Source organism: Oncorhynchus masou, unplaced genomic scaffold (assembly GCF_036934945.1).
Source record: "Oncorhynchus masou masou isolate Uvic2021 unplaced genomic scaffold, UVic_Omas_1.1 unplaced_scaffold_6295, whole genome shotgun sequence".
NCBI classification, from domain to species: Eukaryota; Metazoa; Chordata; class Actinopteri; order Salmoniformes; family Salmonidae; genus Oncorhynchus; species Oncorhynchus masou.
The window spans coordinates 987-18,467 of NW_027012725.1; the positions used below are offsets into that span (position 1 = coordinate 987).

The following is a 17,481-nucleotide window of genomic DNA, read 5'->3' on the forward strand; positions in this document are numbered from 1 at the left end:
CTCTCTCTCTCTGCCTCTCTCTCTGCCTCTCTCCCTCTCTCTCTCTGCCTCTCTCTACTCTCTCTCTGCCTCTCTCTCTCTGCTCTCTCTCTCTCCCTCTCTGCCTCTCTGTCTGTCAGGAGGAGCAGGAGTTTGTGCCTCTAGCAGCTCTGCCAGAGTGGAGGCTGTCTCTCTGGCCCAGAACAAGACCCTGTCCATGCTGGATGAGATCTCGAGGACGTCTGCCTCTGACTCTCTGTCTCGACAACTCAGGTTCATCAACCTCTCTCATAGGTCATCTGCCACCTCTGCCAATAAACTGGTTCATCAACATCAAACACATAGGTCATGTAGAGCAATGGTCAGCAGCAGAGAAACACAGGTGGAGGTCATATAGAAGAGGACCACCCCTTCGACAACAATAAACAAGTTTGTCAACAAAACACAGGTCATATGTTGGATGAGTTTTCATCAACAGCAAACACAGGTCATGCCAGGACCACACAATAACAGTTCAACAACAACAACAACAAACATAGGAGGGACAATAAACAGGTTTCATGGACAAACACATAGGTCATGAGGACAACAATAAACAGGTTCATCAACAACAACATCAAAACACATAGGTCATATAGAGGGACAACAATAAACAGGTTCATCAACAACAACAACAACAAACACATAGGTCATAGAGGACAACATTAAACAGGTTCAACAACAACAAACACATAGGTCATAGAGGACAACAATACACAGATTCATCAACAACAACAACAACAAACACATAGGTCATAGAGGACAACAATAAACAGGTTAATCAATAACAACAACAACAAACACATAGGTCATATAGAGGACAACAATACACAGATTCATCAACAACAACAACAACAAACACATAGGTCATAGAGGACAACAATAAACAGGTTAATCAATAACAACAACAAACACATAGGTCATATAGAGGACAACAATACACAGATTCATCAACAACAACAACAACAAACATAGGTCATATAGAGGGACAACAATAAACAGGTTCATCAACAACAACATCAAACACATAGGTCATATAGAGAACAACAATAAAACAGGTTCATCAACAACAAACACATAGGTCATATAGAGAACAACAATAAACAGGTTCATCAACAACAAACACACAGGTCATATAGAGGACAACAATACACAGATTCATCAACAACAACAACAACAACAACAACAGCAACAAAACATAGGTCAGAACAACAACAACAACAACAACAACAAACACACAGGTCATATAGAGGACCACGTCTTTGATGACAAAGCGGTTCAGAATAAGTGCTGATCTAGGATCATTCTCCCTTTTAGAGCAAAGTGAATCAGAGTGTTTGGACAGGAGGACCTGGTCCCGATCAGCAGTCTGGGAGGCTGTATAAAGACAGGCCCTGATGTGCTGCGTTGGGGCTGTTATGTGGTGTATTAAAGGCTCTGCCAGTAGAGTTATTGTCAGTATTGTGATCAGATGAATGGAGTGCATGTAGCCAACGTGAGGCGGTGCTGAGAGTGGAGGAGGAGGATGAGGAAGGAGGAAAAGAAGAAGGAACGCGTCAGGAGGTGGGAGGTGGAGGACGACGTGGGGCTGGCATGCTCCCATCGACTCACAGAACAACCAGTATGTTCTGACCAAGCCCCAGAACTCCACCATGCCCGCTCCGATCAACGCTTCATCAAGGTCAGTACCAACTTTAACCCCTGAACACTAATGATCCTATACATATGGAATTTGTCCCTGGTCAGCTGTAATCTGACTATATGAAGACTGTCCTGAGACTCCAGCTGTAATCTGACCATATGAAGACTGTCCAGAGTCCAGCTGTAATCTGACCATATGAAGACTGTCCTGAGACTCAGCTGTAATCTGACTATATGAAGACTGTCCTGAGTCCAGCTGTAATCTGACCATATGAAGACTGTCCTGAGACTCCAGCTGTAATCTGACCATATGAAGACTGTCTAGTCCAGCTGTAATCTGACCATATTGAAGACTGTCCTGAGTCCAGCTGTAATCTGACTATGCCAGACTGTCCTATGACTCCAGCTGTAATCTGACTATGAAGACTGTCCTATGACTCAGCTATAATCTGACTATATGAAGACTGTCCTATGACTCCAGCTGTAATCTGACTATATGAAGACTGTCCTGAGTCCCAGCTGTAATCTGACTATATGAAGACTGTCCTGAGACTCCAGCTGTAATCTGACCATATGAAGACTGTCCTGAGACTCCAAGCTGTAATCTGACTATATGAAGACTGTCCTAAGACTCCAGCTGTAATCTGACCATATGAAGACTGTCCCTATGACTCAGCTATAATATGACCATATGAAGACTGTCCTGAGTCCAAGCTGTAATCTGACTATATGAAGACTGTCGAGTCAGCTGTAATCTGACTATATGAAGACTGTCCCCGAGTCTAGCTGTAATCTGACCATATGAAGACTGTCCCTAAGACTCCAGCTGTAATCTGACCAAATGGGTCTTCAAATGAAATTACAATTTTGCACAATTCTAATCTGTGTCCCTGGTGTCCTGTCCTGTTATCTGTGATTGGCTGGTCAGGACCTGGTCTCCGTAGTGATGCTGTCTCTGCCATGTGGTTGGCTGTGCACTATGATGGGCCTGCCCCCATGTTTGGTTACATCGTCTGTGGAGTCCTCCTGGGTCCCTCTGGACTCAACAGCATCAAGGTGAGACATGCAACAGTGTCTGTCTGTCTGCCTGCCTGCCTGTCTCTCTGCCTGTCTCTCTGCCTGTCTCTCTGCCTGTCTCTCTGCCTGTCTGCCTGTCTGCCTGCCTGTCTCTCTGCCTATCTGCCTGTCTGCCTGCCTGTCTCTCTGCCTGTCTCTCTGCCTGTCTGCCTGTCTCTCTGCCTGTCTGCCTGTCTGTCTGCCTGTCTGTCTGTCTGCCTGCCTGTCTGCCTGTCTGTCTGTCTGTCTGCTTGTCTCTCTGCCTGTCTGCCTGTCTGTCTGTCTGCCTTCCTGCCTGCCTGTCTGCCTGTCTGTGTGTCTGTCTCTGTGAGAGAGTAATGTATCTCTGTGCTGGTCTATGGTGCAGGTAGAGACTGGGAAGGTTGGGAGTGTTCTTCACTCTCTTCGTGGTCAGTCTCGAGTTCTCCCCAGAGAGACTTCGGAAGGGGCTGCCTAGTGTTGTATTCAAGCCCCCCCCCACACAGAGGTATTTCCCATCAGATATTAGCCTACATTCTTGAAATAGCAAAGAAGATTAAAAGGCCCAGTGCAGACATGAATGTAGATTCCCTGTGTTTTATAGTTATTTCCACACTATGAGGGTGGAGTGATACTGAAATTGATGATGATGGCCTTCTAGTGGAACAGCTGTTTAGAAGCACTGCCTGTTTTTGGTGGGATGGAGTTTTGATCTGCCGGGTGACATCACCAGACAGGAAAGGACTTAACACTGGAGTGAAGTGTGTAACTCTGACCTACATCTTCACAGTGGGACTCAGAAACCCACATTCTTACATTCTTTCACCAACTCAGTCTCAGCAGAGAGAGCGACGTCTAACTCTCTCTCCTCTTCATTTCGCTATCTGTTTGTCAAACATTTCCTTATCCAGTCTTCCTCCCCTCCCTGGCCTCCTCCCTCCCTGGCTTCCCTCCCTCCCTCCCTGGCCTCCCTCTGGCTTCCCTCCCTGGCCTCCCTCCCTGGCCTCCCCCCTGGCCTCCCCCTCCCAGGTTAGGTTTTTGGGTTAAGATTAGGGTAAGGGTACGGGTTAGGGAAAATAGATTTTGAATGGGACTGAATTGTGTGTCCCCACAAGGTTAGCTGTACAAGACTGTGTGTGTATTTAACGTGTGTGTGCTGTCCTATGTGTGTGTGCATTTAACGTGTGTGTGTGTATTTAACATGTGTGTGCTGTCCTATGTGTGTGTGTGTGGGTATTTAACGTGTGTGTGTGTATTTAACATGTGTGTGCTGTCCTATGTGTGTGTGTATTTAACATGTGTGTGCTGTCCTATGTGTGTGTGTATTTAACATGTGTGTGTGTGTATTTAACATGTGTGTGCTGTCCTATGTGTGTGTGTATTTAACATGTGTGTGTGTGTATTTAACATGTGTGTGCTGTCCTATGTGTGTGTGTATTTAACATGTGTGTGTGTGTATTTAACATGTGTGTGCTGTCCTATGTGTGTGTGTATTTAACATGTGTGTGCTGTCCTATGTGTGTGTGTATTTAACATGTGTGTGCTGTCCTATGTGTGTGTGTATTTAACATGTGTGTGTGTGTGTATTTAACATGTGTGTGCTGTCCTCTGTGTGTGTGTATTTAACATGTGTGTGTGTGTATTTAACGTGTGTGTGCTGTCCTATGTGTGTGTGTATTTAACGTGTGTGCTGTCCTATGTGTGTGTGTATTTAACATGTGTGTGCTGTCCTATGTGTGTGTGTGGGTATTTAACGTGTGTGTGTGTATTTAACGTGTGTGCTGTCCTATGTGTGTGTGTATTTAACATGTGTGTGCTGTCCTATGTGTGTGTGTATTTAACATGTGTGTGCTGTCCTATGTGTGTGTAGGTGTGGAAGATCTCTGTGCAGGGTTCATGCTACCTCAGTCTGTTGATGGTGGCTACAAGGGCTGCTGTGGGGTCAGGTGCTGCACATCCGTCCCACCCAGACCGTCTTCATCTCCTCCTGTCTCTCTCTATCCTCCACGCCGCTGGTCTCACGCTTCCTGGCTGGGGCGCCCGCGCAGACAGGGCGGTGGAGTGTGTGTGTGTGTGTGTGTGTGTGTGTGTGAGAGAGAGAGACTTCCAATGCTCTTTATTTTAATGTTAAAGAACCACCTGTCTTTAAATGAGCAACTGGCTACAAACATTAAAACCGTGTGTGTGTGTGTGTGTGTGTGTGTGTGTGTCTGTGTCTCTGTGTGTGTGTGTGTGTGTGTGTGTGTGTGTGTCTGTGTGTGTCTGTGTCTCTGTGTGTGTGTCTGTGTGTGTGTGTGTGTCTGTGTGTGTGTCTGTGTGTGTGTGTGTGTGTGTGTGTGTGTGTGTGTGTGTCTCTGTGTGTGTCTCTGTGTGTGTCTCTGTGTGTGTGTGTGTGTGTGTGTGTGGGTGTGTGCGTCTGTGTGTGCATGTGCGTCTGTGTGTGTGTGCGTGTGCGTGTGCGTGTGTGTGTGTGTGTGTGGGTGTGTGCGTCTGTGTGTGCATGTGCGTCTGTGTGTGTGCGTGTGCGTGTGCGTGTGCGTGTGTGTGTGTGTGTGTCTGTGTGTGTGTGTGTGTGTGTGTGTGTGTGTGTGTAGGGGAGCTGGACTACAGCAGTGTTCTCCTGGGGATGTTGGTGATGCAGGACGTTCAGCTGGGTCTGTTCATGGCCGTCATGCCCACCCTCATACAGGTGTCATCTGGCCACCTGGACAGGTGAGTACACACACACACACACACACACACACACACACACACACACACACACACAGCTACATATGCACTACGATCTAGAACACACCCTGTCCCAAACTCAACTCATGCTGGTAAGGTGTGTAGTTCCAAAGATGTTTAATACTGTTGTGTCCTGTCTTCTGAGGGTCTTGTCTTGTCTTCTGAGGGTCTTGTCTTGTCTTCTGAGGGTCTTGTCTTGTCTTCTGGGGTCCTGTCTTCTGAGGGTCCTGTCTTCTGAGGTCCTGTCTTGTCTTCTGGGGTCTGTCTTGTCTTCTGTGGGTCCTGTCTTGTCTTCTGAGGGTCCTGTCTTGTCTTCTGAGGGTCTTGTCTTGTCTTCAGTGGGTCCTGTCTTGTCTTCTGAGGGTCCTGTCCTGTCTTCTGAGGTCCTGTCTTGTCTTCTGAGGGTCCTGTCTTGTCTTCTGAGGGTCTTGTCTTTTGTCTTCTGAGGGTCCTGTCTTGTCTTCTGAGGGTCCTGTCTTGTCTTCTGAGGTCCTGTCTGTCTTCTGAGGTCCTGTCTTGTCTTCTGAAGGTCCTGTCTTGTCTTCTGAGGGTCTTGTCTTCTGGGGTCCTGTCTTGTCTTCTGAAGGTCCTGTCTTGTCTTCTGAGGGTCTTGTCTTCTGGGGTCCTGTCTTGTCTTCTGGGGGTCCTGTCTTGTCTTCTGAGGTCCTGTCTTGTCTTCTGGGGGTCCTGTCTTGTCTACTGAGGGTCCTGTCTTGTCTACTGAGGGTCCTGTCTTGTCTTCTGAGGGTCTTGTCTTCTGGGGTCCTGTCTTGTCTTCTGAGGGTCTTGTCTTGTCTACTGAGGGTCCTGTCTTCTGAGGGTCCTGTCTTGTCTTCTGAGGGTCCTGTCTTGTCTACTGAGGGTCTGTCTTGTCTACTGAGGTCCTGTCTTGTCTTCTGAGGGTCTTGTCTTCTGAGGGTCCTGTCTTGTCTTCTGAGGGTCTTGTCTTGTCTACTGAGGGTCCTGTCTTCTGGGGTCCTGTCTTGTCTTCTGAGGGTCCTGTCTTGTCTTCTGAGGGTCCTGTCTTGTCTACTGAGGGTCCTGTCTTGTCTTCTGGGGTCTTGTCTTCTGAGGGTCCTGTCTTGTCTTCTGAGGGTCCTGTCTTGTCTTCTGAGGGTCCTGTCTTGTCTTCTGAGGGTCCTGTCTTGTCTTCTGAGGGTCCTGTCTTGTCTTCTGGGGTCTTGTCTTCTGAGGGTCCTGTCCTGTTTTTCTGAGGGTCCTGTCTTGTCTTCTGGGTCCTGTCTTGTCTTCTGAGGGTCCTGTCTTGTCTTCTGAGGGGTCCTGTCTTGTCTTCTGAGGGTCCTGTCTTGTCTTCTGGGGTCCTGTCTTGTCTTCTGAGGGTCTGTCTTGTCTTCTGGGGTCCTGTCCTGTCTTCTGAGGGTCCTGTCTTGTCTTCTGAGGGTCTTGTCTTGTCTTCAGTGGGTCCTGTCCTTCTGAGGGTCCTGTCTTGTCTTCTGGGGGTCTGTCTTGTCTTCTGAGGGTCCTGTCTTGTCTTCTGAGGGTCCTGTCTTGTCTTCTGAGGGTCCTGTCTTGTCTTCTGAGGGTCCTGTCTTGTCTTCTGGGGTCCTGTCTTGTCTTCTGAGGGTCCTGTCTTGTCTTCTGGGGTCTTGTCTTGTCTTCTGAGGGTCTGTCTTGTCTTCTGAGGGTCTGTCTTGTCTTCTGAGGGTCCTGTCTTGTCTTCTGAGGGTCTGGGGTCCTGTCTTGTCTTCTGGGGTCCTGTCTTGTCTTCTGAGGGTCCTGTCTTGTCTTCTGGGGGTCCTGTCTTGTCTTCTGAGGTCCTGTCTTGTCTTCTGAGGGTCCTGTCTTGTCTTCTGAGGGTCCTGTCTTGTCTTTGTCTTGTCTTCAGAGGGTCCTGTCTTGTCTTCTGAGGTCCTGTCTTGTCTTCTGAGGGTCTTGTCTTCTGAGGGTCCTGTCTTGTCTTCTGAAAGGTCCTGTCTTGTCTTCTGAGGGTCTTGTCTTCTGGGGTCCTGTCTTGTCTTCTGGGGTCCTGTCTTGTCTTCTGGGGGTCCTGTCTTGTCTTCTGAGGGTCCTGTCTTGTCTACTGAGGGTCCTGTCTTGTCTCTGAGGGTCTGTCTTGTCTTCTGAGGGTCTTGTCTTCTGGGGGTCCTGTCTTGTCTTCTGAGGGTCTTGTCTTCTGAGGGTCCTGTCTTGTCTTCTGAGGCTCTTGTCTTCTGGGGTCCTGTCTTGTCTTCTGAGGGTCCTGTCTTGTCTTCTGAGGGTCCTGTCCTGTCTTCTGAGGGTCCTGTCTTGTCTTCTGAGGGTCCTGTCTTGTCTTCTGAGGGTCCTGTCTTGTCTTCTGGGGGTCTGTCTTGTCTTCTGAAGGTCCTGTCTTGTCTTCTTCTTGTCTTCTGGGGGTCCTGTCTTGTCTTCTGAAGGTCCTGTCTTGTCTTCTGGGGGTCCTGTCTTGTCTTCTGGGGGTCCTGTCTTGTCTTCTGGGGTCCTGTCTTGTCTTCTGAGGGTCTGTCTTGTCTTCTGGGGTCCTGTCTTGTCTTCTGAGGGTCCTGTCTTGTCTTCTGAGGGTCCTGTCTTGTCTTCTGAGGGTCTGTCTTGTCTTCTGAGGGTCCTGTCTTGTCTTCTGAGGGTCCTGTCTTGTCTTCTGAGGTCCTGTCTTGTCTTCTGAGGGTCCTGTCTTGTCTTCTGAGGGTCTTGTCTTGTCTTCTGAGGGTCCTGTCTTGTCTACTGAGGGTCTGTCTTGTCTTCTGAGGGTCCTGTCTTGTCTTCTGAGGGTCTTGTCTTGTCTTCTGAGGTCTTGTCTTCTAAGGGTTCTGTGTTCTGAGGGTTCTGTTCTGTGTTCGGTCCTCCTAGCCCAGGTCCTGTTCTCTCTGTAAACCAGTGTTCTGTGTTGTGAGGCTGGTGTTCTGTGTTCTATCCTGTGTTCTGTAGTGTTCTGTTTGGAGGTCTGCACGTCCTCCTGCTCCTAGCCCAGGTCCTGTTCTCTCTGGCTATGGTACTACTGCTGTGTGTTCTCCTCAAATCCTTCCTGATTGGTCCATACTACAGGAAGCTCCATGCTGAGTCTAAAGGCAACAAGGAGATCCTGGTTCTGGGGACCGCTGCCTTCGTATTCCTCATGCTCACCGTATGTACCCCCTCCTCACTCTTCTCCTCTCCTCTGTAATATAGCCCCCAGCTATCTCTCTTCTGTGAGATATAGTTTCCCTCCTCTGTGAGATATAGCTCCCCCCGCTATCCCTCTCTTCTGTGAGATATAGTTTCCCCTCCTCTGTGAGATATAGTTCCCCTCTTCTGTGAGATATAGTTCCCCTCTTCTGTGAGATATAGTTTCCCCTCTTCTGTGAGATATAGTTTCCCCTCTTCTGTGAGATATAGTTTCCCCCTCTTCTGTGAGATATAGTTTCCCCTCTTCTGTGAGATATAGTTTCCCCTCTTCTGTGAGATATAGTTTCCCCTCTTCTGTGAGATATAGTTTCCCCTCCTCTGTGAGTATAGCTCCCCTCTGCCGTGAGATATAGCTTTATTTGTCACATACATGGTTAGCAGATGTTAATGCGAGTGTAGCGAAATGCTTGTGCTTCTAGTTCCGACAATGCAGTAATAACCAACAAGTAATCTAACTAACAATTCCTAATCTACTGTCTTATACACAGTGTAAGGGGATAAAGAATATGTACATAAGGATATATGAATGAGTGATGGTACAGAGCAGCATAGGCAAGATACAGTAGATGGTATCGAGTACAGTATATACTTGTGAGATGAATATGTAAACAAAGTGGCATAGTTAAAGTGGCTAGTGATACATGTATTACATAAGGATGCAGTCGATGATATAGAGTACAGTATATAGGTATGCATATGAGATGAATAATGTAGGGTAAGATAGGTAGCATTGTTTAAAGTGGCTAGTGATATATTTACAACATTTCCCATCAATTCCCATTATTAAAGTGGCTGGAGTTGAGTCAGTGTGTTGGCAGCAGCCACTCAATGTTAGTGGTGGCTGTTTAACAGTCTGATGGCCTTGAGATAGAAGCTGTTTTTCAGTCTCGGTCCCAGCTTTGATGCACCTGTACTGACCTACTTCTGGATGATAGCGGGGTGTGAACAGGCAGTGGCTCGGGTGGTAGATGTCCTTGATGACTATGGCCTTCCTGTAACATCGGGTGGTGTAGGTGTCCTGGAGGGCAGGAGTTTGCCTCTGTGAGATATAGCTCCCCCACGCTATCCCTCCTCTGTGAGATATAGTTTCCCCTCCTCTGTGAGACGTAGCTCCCCCTCCTCTGTGAGATATAGTTTCCCCTCCTGTGAGACGTAGCTCCCCCTCCCTGTGAGATATAGTTTCCCTCCTCTGTGAGATATAGCTCCCCCTCCACTGTGAGATATAGTTTCCCCTCCTCTGTGAGACGGCTGTCCCCCCCACTATCTCTCCTCTGTGAGATATAGCTCCCCCTCCACTATCCTCTCCTCTGTGAGACGTAGCTCCCCCTCCACTATCCTCTCCTCTGTGAGACGTAGCTCCCCCTCCACTATCCTCTCCTCTGTGAGATGTAGCTCCCCCTCCTCTGTGAGACGTATGCTCCCCTCCTCTGTGATGTAGCTCCCCCTCCTCTGTGAGATGTAGCTCCCCCTCCACTATCCTCTCCTCTGTGAGACGTAGCTCCCCCTCCTCTGTGAGATGTGGCTCCCCTCCTCTGTGAGATGTAGCTCCCCCTCCTCTGTGAGGCGTAGCTCCCCCTCCACTATCCTCTCCTCTGTGAGATGTAGCTCCCCCTCCTCTGTGAGATATAGCTCCCCCTCCTCTGTGAGACGTAGCTCCCCCCTATCCTCTCCTCTGTGAGATGTAGCTCCCCCTCCCCCCGTAGCTCCCCCTCCACTATCCTCTCCTCTGTGAGATGTAGCTCCCCTCCCTATCCTCTCCTCTGTGAGATGTAGCTCCCCCTCCTCTGAGATGTAGCTCCCCCTCCTCTGTGAGATGTAGCTCCCCCTCCACTATCCTCTCCTCTGTGAGATGTAGCTCCCCCTCCTATCACTCTCCTCTGTGAGATGTAGCTCCCCTCCTCTGTGAGATGTAGCTCCCCCTCCTCTGTGAGGCGTAGCTCCCCCTCCACTATCCTCTCCTCTGTGAGATGTAGCTCCCCCTCCCCTGTGAGGCGTAGCTCCCCCTCCCACTATCCTCTCCTCTGTGAGACGTAGCTCCCCCCTCCACTATCCTCTCCTCTGTGAGGCGTAGCTCCCCCCCCTGTGAGACGTAGCTCTCTTCTCCAACAGAGGTTATGTTTCCTGTACAATCAAGTACTACAATTGACATTCCAATACAAATACAATACTGTGTCATTTGGGAGTTTATGATATAAATAGTTAAGCGATATCCATTCTACCAAATGTATGTCAAATGATGTTTTCTCCGGCGTTTCCCAGGTGACAGAGTTCCTGGGCATTTCCATGGAGCTGGGCTGCTTCCTGGCTGGAGCGCTTCTCTCCTGCAGGGTCACATTTGCACCACGGAGGTCATGGGCTGCATCGAGCCAATCAGAGACTTCCTCGCCATCATCTTCTTCGCCTCCATTGGTCAGAACTGAAGCTTACCCTCTGCAGTGTCTCTGTTTAGTGTCATATCTCTGTCTCTCTATGGCTGTTTAGCATCGTGCAGTTGAAGTCGGAAGTTTACATACACCTTAGGCAAATACATTTAAACTCAGTTTTTCACGGTTGGGATGCTTAATGGTTGGGATGGTGTTCTTCGGCTTGCAAGCCTTGTGTCAAAGTAGATGTCCTAACCGACTTGCCAGAACTAAAGTTTGTTAACAAGACATTTGTGGAGTGGTTGAAAAATGAGTTTTAATGACTCCAACCTCAGTGTATGTAAACTTCTGACTTCAACTGTATCTCTGTCTCTCTATGGCTGTTTAGCATCGTATCTACTACTGTAGGTCTCTGTGTTGTCTCTACTGTAGGTCCCTGTGTTGTCTCTACTACTGTAGGTCTCTGTGTTGTCTCTAATGTGTTTAACTGACTTCAACTGTATCTCTGTCTCTCTATGGCTGTTTAGCATCGTATCTACTACTGTAGGTCTCTGTGTTGTCTCCACTACTGTAGGTCTCTGTGTTGTCTCTACTGAAGGTCTCTGTGTTGTCTCTACTACTGTAGGTCTCTGTGTTGTCTCTACTACTGAGGTCCCTGTGTTGTCTCTACTACTGTAGGTCTCTGTGTTGTCTCTACTACTGTAGGTCTCTGTGTTGTCTTTACTACTGTAGGTCCCTGTGTTGTCTCTACCAGGTTCTGTGTTGTCTCTACTACTGTGGGTCTCTGTAGTTGTCTCTACTACTGTAGGTCTCTGTGTTGTCTCTACTACTGTAGGTCTCTGTGTTGTCTCTACTACTTAGGTCTCTGTGTTGTCTCTACTACTGTAGGTCTCTGTGTTGTCTCACTACTGTAGGTCTCTGTGTTGTCTCTACTACTGTAGGTCTCTGTGTTGTCTCTATGCTGTAGGTCTCTGTGTTGTCTCTACTGCTGTAGGTCTCTGTGTTGTCTCTACTACTGTAGGTCTCTGTGTTGGATGCTGTAGGTCTCTTTGTTGTCTCTACTACTGTAGTTCTCTGTGTTGTCTATACTACTGTGTCTCTGTGTTGTCTCTACTACTGTAGGTCCCTGTGTTGTCTATACTACTGTATGTCTCTGTGTTGTCTCTACTACTGTAGGTCCCTGTGTTGTCTATACTACTGTATGTCTCTTTGTTGTCTCTACTACTGTAGGTCTCTTTGTTGTCTCTACTACTGTAGGTCTCTGTGTTGTCTCTACTACTGTATGTCTCTTTGTTGTCTCTACTACTGTAGGTCTCTTTGTTGTCTCTACTACTGTAGGTCTCTTTGTTGTCTCTACTACTGTAGGTCTCTGTGTTGTCTCTACTACTGTAGGTCTCTGTGTTGTCTCTACGTCTGTATGTGTTGTCTCTACTACTGTAGGTCTCTGTGTTGTCTCTACTACTGTAGGTCTCTGTGTGTTGTCTCTACTGCTGTAGGTCTCTGTGTTGTCTCTACTACTGTAGGTCTCTGTGTTGTCTCTACTACTGTAGGTCTCTGTGTTGTCTATACTACTGTATGTCTCTGTGTTGTCTCTACTACTGTATGTCTCTTTGTTGTCTCTACTACTGTAGGTCTCTTTGTTGTCTCTACTACTGTAGGTCTCTTTGTTGTCTCTACTACTGTAGGTCTCTGTGTTGTCTCTACTACTGTAGGTCTCTGTGTTGTCTCTACTACTGTAGGTCTCTGTGTTGTCTCTACTACTGTAGGTCTCTTTGTTGTCTCTACTACTGTAGGTCTCTGTGTTGTCTCTACTACTGTAGGTCTCTGTGTTGTCTCTACTACTGTATGTCTCTGTGTTGTCTCTACTACTGTATGTCTCTTTGTTGTCTCTACTACTGTAGGTCTCTTTGTTGTCTCTATTACTGTAGGTCTCTTTTGTTGTCTCTACTACTGTAGGTCTCTTTGTTGTCTCTACTACTGTAGGTCTCTGTGTTGTCTCTACTACTGTAGGTCTCTTTGTTGTCTACTGCTGTAGGTCTCTGTGTGTTTGTCTCTACTACTGTAGGTCTCTGTGTTGTCTCTACGTCTGTATGTGTTGTCTCTACTACTGTAGGTCTCTGTGTTGTCTCTACTACTGTAGGTCTCTGTGTGTTGTCTCTACGTCTGTATGTATTTGTCTCTACTACTGTAGGTTTCTGTGTTGTCTCTACTACTGTAGGTCTCTGTGTTGTCTCTCTACTGTAGGTCTCTGTGTTGTCTCTACTACTGTAGATCTCTGTGTTGTCTCTACTACTGTAGGTCTCTGTGTGTTGTCTCTACGTCTGTATGTGTTGTCTCTACTACTGTATGTCTCTGTGTTGTCTCTACTACTGTAGATCTCTGTGTTGTCTCTACTACTGTAGGTCTCTGTGTGTTGTCTCTACGTCTGTATGTGTTGTCTCTACTACTGTATGTCTCTGTGTTGTCTCTACTACTGTAGGTCTCTGTGTTGTCTACTACTGTAGGTCTCTGTGTGTTGTCTCTACTGCTGTAGGTCTATGTTGTCTCTACTACTGTAGGTCTCTGTGTGTTGTCTCTACTACTGTAGGTCTCTGTGTGTTGTCTCTACTGCTGTAGGTCTCCATGTGTAGGTCTCCATGTGGGTCTCCATGTGTGGGTCTCCATGTGTAGGTCTCCATGTAGGTCTCCATGTGTGGGTCTCCATGTGTGGGTCTCCATGTGTGGGTCTCCATGTGTGGGTCTCCATGTGTAGGTCTCCATGTGTGGGTCTCCATGTGTGGGTCTCCATGTGTAGGTCTCCATGTGTAGGTCTCCATGTGTAGGTCTCCATGTGTGGGTCTCCATGTGTGGGTCACCATGTAGGTCTCCATGTGTGGGTCTCCATGTGTGGGTCTCCATGTGTGGGTCACCATGTGTAGGTCTCCATGTGTAGGGCTCCATGTGTGGGTCTCCATGTGTGGGTCTCCATGTGTGGGTCTCCATGTGTAGGTCTCCATGTGTAGGTCTCCATGTGTGGGTCTCCATGTGTAGGTCTCCATGTGTGGGTCTCCATGTGTAGGTCTCCATGTGTAGGTCTCCATGTGGGTCTCCATGTGTAGGTCTCCATGTGTAGGTCTCCATGTGTAGGTCTCCATGTGTAGGTTTCCATGTGTGGGTCTCCATGTGTAGGTGCTCCATGTGTGGGTCTCCATGTGTGGGTCTCCATGTGTAGGTCTCCATGTGTAGGTCTCCATGTGTAGGTCTCCATGTGTAGGTTTCCATGTGTGGGTCTCCATCTGTAGGTCTCCATGTGTAGGTCTCCATGTGTGGGTCTCCATGTGTAGGTCTCCATGTGTAGGTCTCCATGTGTAGGTCTCCATGTGTAGGTCTCCATGTGTAGGTCTCCATGTGTAGGTCTCTTTGTTGTCTCTACTGCTGTAGGTCTCTGTGTTGTCTCTACTACTGTAGGTCTCTGTATTTGTCTCTACTACTGTAGGTCTCTTTGTTGTCTCTACTGCTGTAGGTCTCCATGTGTAGGTCTCCATGTGTGGGTCTCCATGTGTAGGTCTCCATGTTTGGGTCTCCATGTGTAGGTCTCCATGTGTGGGTCTCCATGTGTAGGTCTCCATGTGTAGGTCTCCATGTGTGGGTCTCCATGTGTGGGTCTCCATGTGTAGGTCTCCATGTGTAGGTCTCCATGTGTGGGTCTCCATGTGTGGGTCTCCATGTGTGGGTCTCCATGTGTGGGTCTCCATGTGTAGGTCTCCATGTGTAGGTCTCCATGTGTTCTCTTCTACTGCAGGTTTCCATGTCTTTCCTACCTTTGTCCTGTACGAACTGACAGTCCTGGTGGTGCTGACTCTCTCATTGGTCATCATGAAGGTATGCTGTTGTTGCTTTAAACCACTCTCACTTACTTATTTTCTCTCTCGTGACTCTTTCTCTCTCTCTTCTCGCTCTCCCTGTCTCTCACTCTCTTTCTCGCTCTCCCCTCCTCTCTCACTCCTTTCTCTCTCTCCCCCACTCTCTCTTTCTCACTCTCCCTCTCTCTCTCTCTCTCTGTCTTTCTTTCTCTGTCTTTCTCTCTCCCCCTCTCTCTCTCTGTCTTTCTCTCTCTCTCCCTCTCTCACTCTCTTTCTCTCTCTCCCCCTCACTCTCTTCTCTCTCTCTCTCTCTCTGTCTTTCTCTCTCTGTCTTTCTCCCCTCCTCTCTCTCTCTCTCTCACTCTCTCACTCTCTCTCTCTCCCCCATCTTCTTTTCACTCTCCCCCCCTCTCTCCTCTCTCTCTCTGTCTTCCTCTCCCCCTCCCTCCCCCTCTCTCCTCCCCCTCTCTCTCTCTCTGTCTTTCTCTCTCCTCTCCCTCTCTCACTCTCCCCTCTCTCTCTCCTCTCTCTCTGTCTTCTTCTCCCCCTCCCTCTCTCTCACTCTCTCCCTCTCTCTCTCTTTCTCTCTCTCCCCCTCACTCTCTCTTTCTCTCTCTCGCTCTCTCTCGCTCGCTCTCTCTCTCCCGCTCTCTCTCTCGCTCTCACTCTCACTCTCTCTCTCTCTCTCTCTCTCTCTCTCTCTCTCTCTCTCTCTCTCTCTCTCTCTCACTCTCTCTCTCCCCTCTCTCTCTCACTCTCTCTCTCAATCTCTCTAATGAAACACCTCCTCCTCTCCATGTTCCTGTTAGTTCCTGATGGCGGTGCTGGTGCTGTCGGCCATCTTGCCTAAGGGTTCTCGCCACATCCGTTGGATAGTGTCTGCTGGCCTGGCGCAGGTCAGCGAGTTCTCCTTCGTCTTGGGGAGCCCGCCCGCCGAGCTGGCATCATCTCCAGAGAGGTACCTCTACCGAAGGACAGACCACCACTCGATGCTTAGTTCCAAATCAAACAATAGCCACTAGTCCTAGACACTACCTAACCACTAGCACTAACCACTAGCACTAACCACTAGCACTAACCACTAGCACTAACCACTACTCCTAACCACTACAACTAACCACTACCACTAACCACTACCCCCTAGACACTACCCCTAACCACTACCACTAACCACTACCCCCTAGACACTACCACTAACCACTACCACTAACCACTACCCCTAGACACTACCACTAACCACGAACCCTAACCACTACCCCTACACACTACCACTCGCCACTACCCCTAACCACTACCCCTAACCACTACCCCTACACTACCCCTACACACTACCACTCGCCACTACTCCCTAACCACTACCCCTAACCTACCTAACCACTGCCCCTAACCACTTCACCCCTAACCACTACTCCTAACCTCTACCCCTAACCACTACCCCCTACACACTACCACTGGCCACTACCCCCAAACCACTACCCTAACCACTACCCCTAGACACTACCAATAACCACGAACCCTAACCACTACCCCTACACACTACCACTCGCCACTACTCCTAACCACTACCCCTAACCACTACCCTAACCACTACCCCTACACACTACCCCTACACACTACCACTCGCCACTACTCCTAACCACTACCCCTAACCACTACCCCCTAACCACTACCCCTAACCACTACTCCTAACCTCTACCCCTAACCACTACCCCTACACACTACCACTCGCCACTACTCCTAACCACTACCCCTAACCACTACCCCTAACCACTACCCCTAACCACTACCCCTAACCACTACCCCTACACACTACCACTCGCCACTACTCCTAACCACTACCCCTAACCACTACCCCTAACCACTACCCCTAACCACTACCCCTACACACTACCACTCGCCACTACCCCTAACCACTACCCCTAACCACTACCCCTAACCACTACCCCTAACCACTACCCCTAACCACTACCCCTAACCACTACCACTAACCACTACCACTAACCACTACCCCTAACCACTACCACTAACCACTACCCCTAACCACTACCCCTACACACTACCACTCGCCACTACTCCTAACCACTACCCCTAACCACTACCCCTACACACTACCCCTACACACTACCACTCGCCACTACTCCTAACCACTACCCCTAACCACTACTCCTAACCACTACTCCTAACCACTACCCCTAACCACTACCCCTAACCACTACCCCTAACCACTACCCCTAACCACTACCCCTAGACACTACTCCTAACCACTACCCCTAACCACTACCCCTAACCACTACCCCTAACCACTACCCCTAACCACTACCCCTAACCACTACTCCTAACCACTACTCCTAACCACTACCCCTAACCACTACCCCTAACCACTACCCCTAACCACTACCCCTAACCACTACCCCTAACCACTACCACTAACCACTACCCCTAACCACTACCCCTAGACACTACCCCTAACCACTACCCCTAACCACTACCCCTAACCACTACCCCTAACCACTACCCCTAGACACTACCCCTAGCACTACTACTCCTAACCACTACCCCTAGACCACTACTCCTAACCACTACCCCTAACCACTACCCCTAACCACTACTCACTAACCACTACCCCTAGACCACTACCCCTAACGACACTACTCCTAGACCACTACCCCTAACCACTACCCCTAACCACTACCCCTAACCACTACCCCTAGACACTACCCCTAACCACTACC

General features: G+C 48.8%; 1 pseudogene; it reads left to right on the forward strand.

Annotated features, from left to right (window-relative positions):
* The first annotated feature begins 333 nt into the window (after nucleotides 1-333).
* LOC135536538 (transmembrane and coiled-coil domain-containing protein 3-like) lies at nucleotides 334-15,707 on the forward strand (annotated as a pseudogene).
* The last annotated feature ends 1,774 nt before the right edge of the window (nucleotides 15,708-17,481 follow it).